The sequence below is a fragment of the Taudactylus pleione genome, unplaced genomic scaffold (assembly GCF_031769625.1).
Source record: "Taudactylus pleione unplaced genomic scaffold, aTauple2 ptg000400l, whole genome shotgun sequence".
Classification (NCBI taxonomy): Eukaryota; Metazoa; Chordata; class Amphibia; order Anura; family Myobatrachidae; genus Taudactylus; species Taudactylus pleione.
In genome coordinates this window covers 2,096,753-2,110,122 of record NW_028284802.1, presented here as the reverse complement: position 1 = coordinate 2,110,122, position 13,370 = coordinate 2,096,753, and the positions used below count along the sequence as shown (strand labels likewise).

Sequence of the window (13,370 nt, the reverse complement as noted above, 5' to 3'; positions counted from 1 at the left end):
TGGGAGCACTACAAGGGGGGCTAATACTGGGGGCACTACAAGTAGGTCTACTACTGGGGGCACTACAAGGGAGGACTACTACTGGGGGCACTACAAAGGGGGACTACTACTGGGGGCAATACAAGGGGGGCTACTACTGGGGGCTCTACAAGGGGGCTACTACTGGGGGCTCTACAAGGGGGGGTTACTACTGGGGGCACTACAAGGGGGGACTACTGGGAGTGCTATAAGGGGGGACTACTACTGGAGGCACTACAAGGGGGGGCAACTACTGGGAGCACTACAAGGGGGGCTACTACTGGGAGCACTACAAGGGGGGCTACTACTGGGGGCACTACAAGGGGGGGCAACTACTGGGGGCACTTTATAAGGGGCTTACTACTGGGGGCACAAGGTGCACTGCACAGGGGGGACCACTACCGGGGGCACTGCATAGGGGATGCCAAGAAATATACTTGCTTACCAAAAAATTTGGGCTAGGGCCGACCCTGGGTAGACCCAACCCCGCCACAAGCACTGCGATCACTGCAGGCTGATATATACCCAGGTGACATGTACAATGATGCTGCCATGCTAATTTTGCACGCCCAAAGAACGGCGTTTTGACGCTCAGACACACCTGCGTTCACACATTCACTCCCCCGGTTTCCTGGACCTTCCCGTGTTACCACCCACAAACGGCACTATCTGTCATTCAAAGTAGCGCTCCGTCTTTGTGCCTATGAGCGCACGATTCTGGATCACAGTGACTGGTTCGTGCACTGCGACTTATACGCATGCGCAGTTTGCAACAATCGCCCGGCTGCGAGCAATCGCAGCCTAGCGGATGGGTCTGAGTCAGCCCCCAAGTGCCCAAGCGACATAAAAGCATCAGCAGTTCTGTGTCCAACTGCAATTGGAGAAGTAGAAGAAGATAAACTTGCAGTTTCCTTACCTACTGCTGTTGGGACAAAGGGCCCGATTCAGACCCGCTCGCTAGATGTGTTCGCACGCAGCCGTCAGCTGCTAATATATGCAAAAGCCACGATCGCACGGCAAGACATTAGTCCCCCACTATGTCTTAGCGTGCCCACTTTCCCTTCACACTACATGTAATCTCCAGGAAGTGTATGTAACCATCGGTAACATCGAGAACCATCGGAGGCATACGCAGTGCTTGTGATTGAGCCTACCTTACCACAAGCAATGAGGCCCTCATTCAGAGGCGGTCGGAGGATGCAAGCGGTCGCTCAGAAACTGGGCGGCCGCTTGCATCCTGACCGTCCGCCTCTGTTTCGGTCGTTAGGCTGTGGGTTTACACCCACAGCTCTAACGACCGCTAGGGTGATGGTCGCGATGGTCATAGACCATCGGGGCTTACGATGAGACCCTAGGGTAGGGTCTCACTTGTTGTAAGCTCTGGAGAGCTTCTGGCTCTGTCAGAGCCAGAAGCTTTCCACTGACATTACTAGTGATGTCAGTGGGGCCTCCCCCAAATGGCAGGCGTTCCCATGGGAACGCCTCCGTTTGGGCTGCCACCCCCCCGGCCCGCCTTCCAAACGGGGCGAGCTGTCAATCAACATCGACAGCTCGCCCCCTTTGGAAAGAGACCCGCTACGACCGGCGCTGTCGGTCGTAGCGGGTCTCACGTATGCGCACGAAGGAGCCGGCGCACTCGACAAACATCGAGGCGACCGTGCGGTCGTAGACCGTACCGCCGCCTCTGAATGAAGCCCTGAGAGTGCTTCATTGTTTTAAACAGCCAGGTGACGTGTACAATGACGCTGCCTTTTAATTACGCACGCCTTAGAAATGGCGCTTTGACGCTCAGACACGCCTGCGTTCGCATCACCACTTCCCCGTTTTCATGGATCTTCCCCTGTCACCACCCACAAATGGCACATTCTGTCACTCAGACTAGCGGTCCGGCTGTGTGTTCTGGGCGATCGCTTCCCGATCACAATGACTGACCCGCGCAGTGCGTCGCATACTCATGCGCAGATAGCGAAAATCACCCAGCAGCGTGCGAACGCAGCCTAGCGAACAGGTCTGAATCGGGCCCTAAGTGTGACTTAGACATTTCTAATTTTGAGAAAATCATTAACATTGCTACCAAACATTCATTTATCATGGAGCTGGTAGACAATGCTTCAGTTAGTGAGTTGTATATGTCCAGTGAAAACCGTGTTGCCGACATGTTGATGAATAGCTTACAGGAATGTGGACTAGATTGTAACAAGAAGGGGGTGATTCCGCACAGAACCTTTTAGTTTTCAATCGGTACAGGCCAAGAATATTGTATTTATCTATCCTAATGGAGCATAAATATCTGTTGGCAGTGCTCCCAAAGCCCAAAAAAAATTTGTATGACCCATAAAGAAGAGAAAAGTAGGGCTTGTTGTTGGGACACTCTTTAGTAATTGTTTAATACAAGAATTTTTAAAATATAACTTTTAATGGATACACATAAAATTACAAAGGGACCCGTGCTACACACAATAGTTCATAGCAATACATTAATACATTTTCAATAAATATGTATAAATCGGTTATAGAAGGTGAAAATATTAGAAAAAGAGAGTACCTTAGTCCTACAAACTATAAGTTAAATCTATATATCACATTAAATGAATGTGGGACTGGCATTATGTTATGTTATTCCACAGTGTCTCTGATTCACATAGCATAATTTTCTCCTCATAGTTGATTTATTGTGCACATTTATGTAACCTGACATCCTCCTTATGTGATTCAGAGACAATGTGGAATAATGAATAAGAGAGAAAAAAATATATATATATATATATATATATATATATATATATATATATATATATATATATCTACCAGTCTTCTAATTTCCAATAGATCTCTAATAAATAAACATGCAGCCACCTGTGGAATTTCTTTGCATTTCTAAACTACATTATATGTGAATATATGATATCATCTGTGACATATATATGATATTATTTTTGTAACCATTGTGATGTTTATTCTGTGTTTATTATGCTTGTGTAATACTTTCTTTGTTATATGTAACTTTTTAACAAAGTGGACTCTTTCAAAAAAGACAGTCCTACAAACCATATTGCTTTGTGCTCACCTGGGCATTCACACTTTCCATAAGCGATTATGTACCTACAGCCATACCGTACAGGATGTGCCCAAACTCGTTCAATCTTGGAAGCTATACAGTATTGAGCCTGGTTAGTACTTGGATGGGAGACCACCTGGGAACACCAGGTACTGTAGGTCTACATATAAGGGAATTGATTTGGCAAGAGTGGTGACACAGCAAATTTTCATACTAATCTGTTCCCATACATCCATCTGGTTTAAGATATTAGATAATCACGACTCATGTACAATATTAGGGTTACAACAAGGGTACCTACCTCCTAATGCCAGTCCCACATTCATTTAATGTGATATATAGATTTAACTTATAGTTTGTAGGACTAAGGTACTCTCTTTTTCTAATATTTTCGCCTTCTATAACCAATTTATACATATTTTTTGAAAATGTATAAATGTATTGCTATGAACTATTGTGTGTAGCACGCGTCCCTTTGTAATTTTATGTGCATCCATTAAAAGTTATATTTTAAAACTTTATATTCTTGTATTAAACAATTACTAAAGAGTGCCCCAACAACAAGCCCTACTTTTCTCTTCTTTATGGGTCATAGGAATGTGGACTAGAGCATATTTGAAATGCTAATATTTTCTCACTGAGCCATGTTACTTAACCCTTCCTTCCTTTGTCTCTCATTGCAGGTGGGGCGTCTCATATTGCGGGATGCTCATTGATTTGTATTGTGATGAGATGCAGTCTTGAGTGAGGGGGTGTGTTGGATAAGGAGCGCTCCAAATGGCTGTCTCTAGGACCCACCGTGGCTCAGCAGGAGGCCTGACCTCTAACGTGCACATGTGCATGCCTTGTTCTCGTGTCTTTCTTCCCCAGTGTTCCAGGAGACTGGATGTGCCCTCCTACACTCCCAGTGCCAAAAGCCATATAGAGCCTTTACGAGTACCACAAGTACCCTGTACCACCATTGCTATTAATAAGGGGCATAGCACCACTAACCACCGGGCATACACTATCCTGCCATCTGGCACACTACAACACCCAGCAATACCCTTACACTCCAGATGCACTGCTCCTTCGCGGTGCGATCGTTCCAGTGATATTCAGTGAGATTGCGCATGCGCACAAGAGGGCAAAGGCTCTGGCACTGGGAAGATGGCACCGTAGAGGAGGTAGGACCAGCTTTCCAGAGCAAAGTAAATATACTTTGGATGCAAGGTGTGCAGTGCAGTGCCCATGTAGCGGGCGCTGATTTCCTGTGACCCACGTGCTGTAGAGTGACAGGCATATGGGTCACAGCCAATCAGCAGCCACTACATGTAGAGCGGCCTCCGATTGGCTGGCGGAGAGTGAGAATTTCAGAAGAGTAGCATCTTCTGTCATACCACGAAGTATAAGTGATAATAACACATATACCTATGCTTGTCTGAGCTGGAACGGGCCACTCGTTTTTTTGTTTTAACGAGACCCATTGAAGCCTACTGGAGAAGGGGACGGAATCTACGCCAGGACGGAGGTGAGTATAGGGATTTGGTTTACAGTTAACCCATTGGATTTCTACATGGAGAAGGTCACAGAACATCTGGCAGCAAGTAAGTATGTGTGAATGTGGTAGGTATGTAATAAAATTGTACAATCTACGGTGTGTGTGTCTTGTGGTTTTTTTGACTATTTTTTTTAAAGTGGGGGTACGGGTGCCGGCCGGTAGGCACGCTGGCACCTGTAGTTGCACTGTAAAAAACAATAGTTTAATTTTATTTTCAACACTGCCCAGGGGTGCAGGGAAGAGCCCCGGGCCTCAAGTTAAGCCTGGGGTGCTCGGGAGAGGGGGGGAGCCCTTTACACTGATCTGTGTATTTTTCAGCAAAGCGCGCAGCTCAGGAGGTAGTCTATTTGAAACTTCTATTTAGCTTCGAGTTTGCTACAATTACACCCGTGATTATAATTACGATTCTTGGTAAATTAGCAAGTTGTATAATATTAAGTAAAGTACTTTCGAGTTTGGCCGATGGTGTATTTAATCGTGTTTGCAATCTCACCTGAGTTCTCGTGTGTCAGAAGAAAAAACATTACCGAGTTTGTCTTTAGTAAATTTGTGAGTTGAAAAAAATTGCCTAAACACTCCCGAGATTGCAATCTCAACCAAACATGATTCTTAGTACATTTACCCCTAAGGATCAGTTTAATAAAATACAAAATAAAATACTGGTTCTTTTAAACTTGATGTGTTTGCGTAAAAACCTGCATTGTTCCCTAACATGTCTTAAATATGAACCAACCCCAAGTCTACCACTACTATTCACCTTGGGGGAGATTACTCAAACCTTGGAGAGATATAAAGTACTAACCAATCAGCTCCTGTCATATTTCAAACACAGTCTGTAACATCATAGTTAGGAGCTGATTGGTTGGTACTTTACCTCTCTCCACTTTATCTCTCTCCATGCTTTGATAAATCTCACCCCAAGGGGAATAGAAATATAAATCTTTATGTTTAGGGTGTCTTGCCACCCTAAACATGAACAATGCATTTTGATTGTTCTCTCGCAAATTTTATTACATTTTACATTAGGAGCACAAATCTGTGATCTTCAGGTTTTACATATAGCAAATCTAATGCCAGCCATAGACGGTGCGATGAGGCGATGGGGGATCCAACATCCGACATATCGAGCAGTCCGCACACACTGTGCGATATACATGGGATCGCACATCGCATGCCGTGATCACCTGATTCTGCAGTGCGATCAGTGGATGTGATGTACGACCCCACGGGAGCGCATTTTGTGCGACATCAGGTGCATACATGGTGCGATATCGTACCAATCCGTCGGATCGGCTACTTTATCACACCGTGTATGGGCCGCATAAGTTCTCTTATGACCAGTTATAACTGCAATATAGCAGGTTATATCATAAAAACTGGTGACTTAATATCTAATGTAACTGAACTAAATAAAGCCACGAATTTGGGAGTTTTACTTATAGGATTTACAAAAATTTAATAAAACCTAAGTTACTTCATTGTCAGTGTGATTTTGAAATCTATAAAATAATCTTACCTTATACTCTGTGCTGGCACAGGACTAAACACTGGATAGGTATACATTACATACCTACATGCAGGCAGGTGACTGTTCTGTGCCCAGCACTAACTGTTATACAGAACTCAGTGACATCACAAACGTTATCTGTGATGTAAGTCAGTCACATGATCAGCCCATCAAGTTGTTAAAGGACAACTATAGAGATATCGAAAAACATATAACAGCTTTATTATAGGAATATATATATATATATATTTTTAATGTGGTTACTGTTCAGGGCCGGATTAAGGTCTGTGGGGGCCCCTAACAGTGATCACAGTATGTGTGTATATATATATATATATATATATATATAATATATATATATATACACACACACACACACAGAGTGTCCCCCCCAACCCCACAACCAGCCCACCAGCAGCACCACACTTTAAGATAAAAATACATTAATTAACTCACCCTCCGGGCTAAGGCAACAGCCAGTGACCCAAGGTAGCGCCTGCAGCTCCTGTCTTCAGTACACCTTCGCTGGCTCCAGTCCAGACGTGCCTGTTGAGGGGGTGGGCTGGTGTGGGGCTGCGCAGCGTGACCTCTGACGTCATGCCTGCATGCTGTACAGTCCCACTGCACAGCCTGCCCGCCGGTCGGCCAGAGCAGCGCAGCGCTCTGAGCCCAAGTGCTCAGCGAGCGCTGCACGGCTGAAGTGACAGGGGACCGCAGCGGAGACAGCTAAATGCTGTACTCCGCCGGTCTCAGTATTGGCAGGGGACAGGGTGTGGGGGCCCCCTATGTGTGGGGGCCCAGGGACGACCGCCCCTGTCGCCCTGCCTATAATCCGGCCCTGTTACTGTTTAATATCTCAGAGGGGACTGGATGTATCATGCTTTGGAGAGAGATACAGTGCAGATGTTTCCCTGATGAACCAATCAGCTTCTAACTCTCATTTCAAAAACTGTGTATAGGCGGGTATCCACTAGACGATAAATTGGACGATTCGTATGAGATGCGCGCTCCCGCTGGTCTAAGACGACATCTTTCATCGCTTGTACTTGCAGGGCAACCTGATGATATCGTCAGGTTCTGCAAGTACGGAAATGAGGGAGAGTGCCGGCACTGAACGAGATCGTTAATTATATCGTTCAGTGTGGAAGCTCAATGTCGTTAACGACATTGAGCCCAGCACTGCAGGGCAAACACTAGACGATATCGCTCATGGAGCACAGGCCCGCCAAGAGCCGCGCTGGGCCTGGGTTAAAAAGGGGGCGTGACCTAATCGTGAGAGGTGTGGCCACGCCCCCTTAGGTATAAAAAAAAAAAACAGTTTTGCAGCGCCGCTGGCTAGGGGGGCGCAGTGAGCCCACTCAGCCCGGCGCATAACCAGTGGGGGGTGCGATCAGCTTGATCGCTCCCCTCACAGGCGTAGGAGACTGCTGTGGCTATTTCATAGCAGCCGCGAGCAGTCTCCCAGTGCAGCCCAGCACACAGCAGCGCGTGCTGGGCTGCTGTGATGAAAGATGGGGGGGCGGGGCCGGACCTCCAACAAGCCTGGGCCCGGGTAATTAGTACCTGCTCCTCCCCCCTCTCGGCGCCCCCTGTTGGAGCACATTGACTAGTGGATACCCGCCAGATACAGGCGGTTATATATATATATAGTAATAGATGAAATATCAGTGGCATATATAAGTCCATTCTTGAATGTATAAAATGGAGACACTTCGAACAGAGATTATGCAATAATAACCTTCTTACACTCCCCTGTTTTTATAAAAATGGGGGTCTGTTCTATCACAATATGGTGTCAGTTGTGTTCTGCCACCAATGCAAATTTTCAGTAAATGAAATTGATATAGACCGCCTGAAAGTGCTAAGTGCTGTGTAACAATTAATAAATAAACAAATATATAGTATAAGAATATAATTCAAATGAAACACTCCTTAAGTAAAAACAAAGTGTATATTTGCAGAAAAAGTAGAATGTTCATTAAAATAAATTTCTCATGTACCAATTTAAATAAAATATGCCAACATTTTTTTAATGAAAGTGTTATCAGTGCAGATAAGGAAATATGTATGTATTTATAAAAAACAAAAACACAAGTGTTAGCTATATAATAAATACACAATTTATTTAACAAATAAGAAAGTGACTGTGCAATAATGGTTTGCACAGTAAAAATGCACATAGACAATACATAAAAGTAGATAAAATAAAATATAACAAATGGATAGATAAGGTACATCCAAGCAGCAATTAGGTCTCACTTTCAGGTTAGGAAGGTTCAGGATAGCAGAATATATATAAATAAAATATATATGTATAAAACTGCTACTGGTTCTTCAATTTCCTTCCAGCTGTCCTTTAAATCTGCCAGTACATTGTTGCTAAATGGAGGATAATTACACATCTGCTTATACCATTTCTCTGGGCATTATCACTGTTTGGTAGATATTAGTTGATATTTAATCCCAGCTTGTGTTCTCATCAATGACTGTTGTGAAGCCAGATGTGTTTTTAAAGGCTCGTGATTTATGTGGGTTTGTCTCTTCCGAGTTATTCTATCAGTGGAAATGAAAAAAAAAATATAAAAATATGATTGACTTGGACGGTTCTAGTGAGTAAATACAATTCTATGTGTTATAGTTACAGGTGACCCTTTTTTGCTTTGCGAATAGGAATTAGGCCCTGCGAATGAGATCTTTGTAACCTGAGGGATCAGTTATCTATCAATGTCAAATGTGAGTTATTACATCAATCTCTCGTGCAATGAGCTCTCAGGTGAACAATGGAGAAACTATTACAAGTGTTAATGAATTGTTAGCGGAAAAATTCATCCTGGCAGAGCCACAGAACAGGTGCATGGTGGGAAAGTGTCACGGTGCTAGTTGCTCTAAAAAAAATTTGTGAACCACTTGACAGGGTGATCCAGGCCGCTTAGTCCTGAGAGGATGTGTCGTGAGAGTTAAGGTTATGGCATGGGCAGTGCTATGATATTATCATACATCAGCGGGACTGGCACAATTAGAGGACTCTTTTCCACCTTCCCATTTCCAAACGGTTACGATCAGCCTTGCAATTGGGGAGTTATTTTTCATTCACTGTTGCTCTGCATAGAGGGAGGCTTGGACAGTGTTTAGACAGGGTATGGAATAAGCCCGCGACAAAGTATGGAGAAATTGATTTAATTATTGATACAAAAAGTACAAAAATATAAATTATATGATGTAGGATAAAAACTATGCAGATGAACTGAGTGATCAATTGCAATATGAACTATGCCCACTAGGAGGAGACATGCCCCTTCTATTCTATGGTAACCAATCTAGTAAACTGGAGAGGAAACAACTTTGTTAGTGAAACATGCGGCCTTCTGAGATGGATGTAACATATATGAAATGAGCCTTAAGCTGGATGCTCTATAAGAAAGTGTTTTATAATCGACGAACAATACAACAATTATACAAATCATTTAATTGCAAAACAATTATTGTTTATGATAGGATTATATACTCTTCATAAATATAATTTTTAATGCATAGGTCTGAATGCTCAGAAAGCTATATAGCAACATGGCATGAAGTTATTATCATATCTGTTCTATCTCACAACACTGGGGTCATGTGTTCTATTCCAACCATGGTATGTTTGTGTGGAGTTTGTATGTTCTTCCAGTGTTTGCATGGCTTTCATCCAGGTGCTCCGGTTTCCTCCCACACTCCAAAAACATACTGGTAGCAATAAATAATATTAGTGTTGTCATGTCACAATATTCGAATTAGGCAGAAGAATAGAATGAATATGTGCATTATGAATTATCACCACTAGGAGGAGCCATACCCCATCTTAGGTTGGTCCTAAAGTAAACTAGAACCTGGGAGGAAACAAACATTAAATATATTTTTTGCTGAAACATGTAGCTGAATTAAATAAGCGTAACATAAGCGAAATGAGCCTTAGTTAAACTGCTACTTGGATGCTCTGTAAGAAGATGTTTCACAATTCATGTATATGGGACAATCATTCATATTATTTCATGGTCAAACAATTTCTATTTATAGCAGGATTATGTTACTCCTGTTGATTTGAAGGCTATACAACAACATGGCATACTGTAAGCGGTGCTAAGTCATGATGTAGCTGCGGACTATGGCCCAAGCACATCAGGTTGGCAGGCTGACATTTAATACCAGCCTTATATGGAATACAGAAGCTGAATAGTTACCTAGCTAGTACTCAGTCCCGATACTTGCTGGACTGGGTACTAGGCTGGAGAATCGTATGGCATAGATTCCGATTATACAATTATTTTAAGAATTTGTTTTCCATATATGGTTGGAAAAAAATGGGTAATAGGCAGGTCTGGTGACAAGAGGGTACAAGGGGCACACTTGTACCAGGCCCTGATGTTCCAAGGGGCCCTGGCCATTCAAGGGCCCACAGATAAAACCATCTACTCCTGATAAATTTGATTAATTTCTAATGGGAGACAGGGAGCCCTGTCATTTAATCTTCTGACAATGGCAGCCAGCTAAATAAAGTTTTTTTGTTTATTGTGGCACAGCAAGCGTAAAGTCATGATGTCACACCAGACTGCACCACTGAAAGGTAGAGGAGCCATGGTACAAAGAAGAGCCACGGCACAAAGAGGAGCAGCCAGAAGACACAGAAAAAGGTAAGGGACTGTGGGCTGGAGCCGGAGGGATGCAGGGGGCTTGAGCTCTAAAGACACTAGGGGGTTGTTGACACACAAGGTGCTGTAGCCAGAGAGACACTGGGAGGGGTACAGAGATGGAAGAGATCTGGAGAGACACTGACTTGGGGTTTAGAGACACAAGGAGACTGGAGCTGGAGAGGCAAAAGGGGGATGGAACTAGAGACACCCTGGGGGAATGAAGAGACACAAGGAGGCTGTAATTGGAGAAACAGGGGTGGCAGGAAAGACACAAGGGGGCTAAAGCTGGGGATACACTGAGGGCTGGAGAGACACTGGGGGCTGGCCTGGATAGATAAAAGTCTGGAGCTGGAGAGACACTGTGGGACTGAAGAGAGTGAAGGGGACTGCAGCAGTAGAGACACTGGGAGGCTTGGCTGGAGATACATAAGGTGGCTGGAGCTAAAAAGACAGAAGGGGGCTGGAGCTGGAGAGATACTGGGAAGCTGGAGTGACATAGGGGAGTGAGGCTGGAGAGGAACGGGGGTGAGGCTGGAGAGGCACAGGGGGTGAGGCTGGAGAGGCATAGGTGTCTGGAACTGGACAGACACTGGGGGGCTGAAGAGATACAGGCAGAAATAAGGCTGGGAAAGCACAGGAGTTGAGGCTGGAGACAAGAAGGCTGGAGCTGGAGAGACACGGGGTAAGTCTGTAGAAACACAGGGAGGCTGGAGAGACACAAGGGGGATGAGGCTGAAAAGAGGAAGTGGCTGGAGATTATCCACATGTTATTGTCTTGATTACAGGGAGAAGGTGTCACGCTTGTGTTTGTTTGTAGACCGGGATCAGGTAGATGTCTGTATGAGAAGTGGGAGGTGTGTACGCAAAGCTGGCAGGCCTGGGGAGACCTCTTGACATGTGAGTAGATGCTTCCCTGATGGGAATCGAACCCTGGTCTTGGCAGAGAGATGCCGTATGGTACCCACTAGACCACCAGGTACGTCGGTGTCGTTGATGGTATGATGTATGTAGCAGAGAAGAGTGTAGCAGTAGATTACCAGGCTGAACTGGGTTGTTGTTACTTGATGATAATAATAAATCACTCGTCTTACTTAGTTCTGTAGTCCAGGACACTGAGTGGCAGATCTTGGCAGAAGGATTTACCAGGCTTGGACTGGGTTTTCTCTGTAGTCTGGGAGCACTCTAAGATGACAGGACCAGACACAGGGCTTGATTCAGACCCGCTCGCTAAGCCGCGATCGCTCGCTATAGGTGATTCTCGTCCGTCTGCGCATACGCATGCGCGAACCAATCTTTGTTATCGGGAAGTGATCGCTCGTAGCCTGCAGACGGAGCACTAATTTGAGTGACAGATAGTGCCGTTGTGGGTGGTAACAGGGGAAGGTCCTGAAAAACGGGTGAGTGGATGTGTGAACGCAGGCATGTCTGAGCATCAAAACACCGTTCTTTGGGCATGCATAATTAGCATGGCAGCGTCATTGTACATGTCACCTGGGTGTATTTCAGCCTGCAAAGATCGCAGTGCTTGCGGTGGGGTAGGGTCTACTTCAAGGGCTGCGAGCAGCTCCGATGGGTCTCGATGCTACTGATTAATCATACACTTCCTGGAGATGACGTGTGCTCAGAAAGAAAAATGGGTGTCTTTACACCGGCATGCGATCACTCTGCCGTCGCACACTAAGACATAGAGGGCGCCCTTAAGCCAGGCTGTGTGATCGCGGAATTTCCTTCCCTGGCCCGTCGGCTGCGAGCGATCGCAACCTAGCGAACAGGTCTCAATCGCCCCAATAGACTGAACACCGGAATGGATGGTGGTTGTGGAATAATCTGACACGGAACCAGGGAAGCCGGAACAGCTGATATACCTGAGCAGACACGTGGATGATTTGCACAGGTGTAGCCCAGGTTCAGCACACTGGAACAAGCTGGAATTACTGGTGCTGATTACACAGGAGAAGAATGACATGGAAAGCTAGTGCAGCAAATATAAACAGAACTGCACCAGCAGGGTAACAAACAAATGTAACCGAAGCACAGTTGAGCTTCACTCAGAAGGGACTGAGCTAGACATTGTACTGGCAATGACTGAGAGCCAAAAGCTAGAATATACACCCCGGGGTTAGCCAGGCTTGGGTGAGCAGCGTCAGATAGTCCTGGCTGACTCAGACTGGATAGAGATTGGCCAGGTCGATCAGGTGATCGGGGCAGTAGTACTCTGGGGCTGGCTACATGTGAGCTGCAGCCTAGCAGGCCGGAAACAATGTAGCCTGCGCCTCACTGGGATGACAGTGGACGCACGAACCGGGTTCAGGGAGCGAGCTGGCTGGCCACAGGAGCGGTGAGTGACCCAAGGGTAATAAGCCCGGGTTGTGACAGAAGGCAGGGGACAATAATCTTCATTAAGGTTCCAATTCTAAAGAAACCATATTACTGATACAAATAGTACCAAATTAACGGATATAGGGCCTGATTCAGAGCCGCTCGCAAGCGCAGTGTGCTCGCAAGCGGCCCGATGTTCATGCACTGCGCATGCACCGCGTTCGGCGTGCGCGAGTCCCGCCGAGCGACTGAAGTTCAGTC

General features: G+C 45.4%; 1 pseudogene; it reads left to right on the top strand.

Annotated features, from left to right (window-relative positions):
• The first annotated feature begins 3,118 nt into the window (after positions 1 to 3,118).
• LOC148506506 (5S ribosomal RNA) lies at positions 3,119 to 3,237 on the top strand (annotated as a pseudogene).
• Positions 3,238 to 13,370: the final 10,133 nt, after the last annotated feature.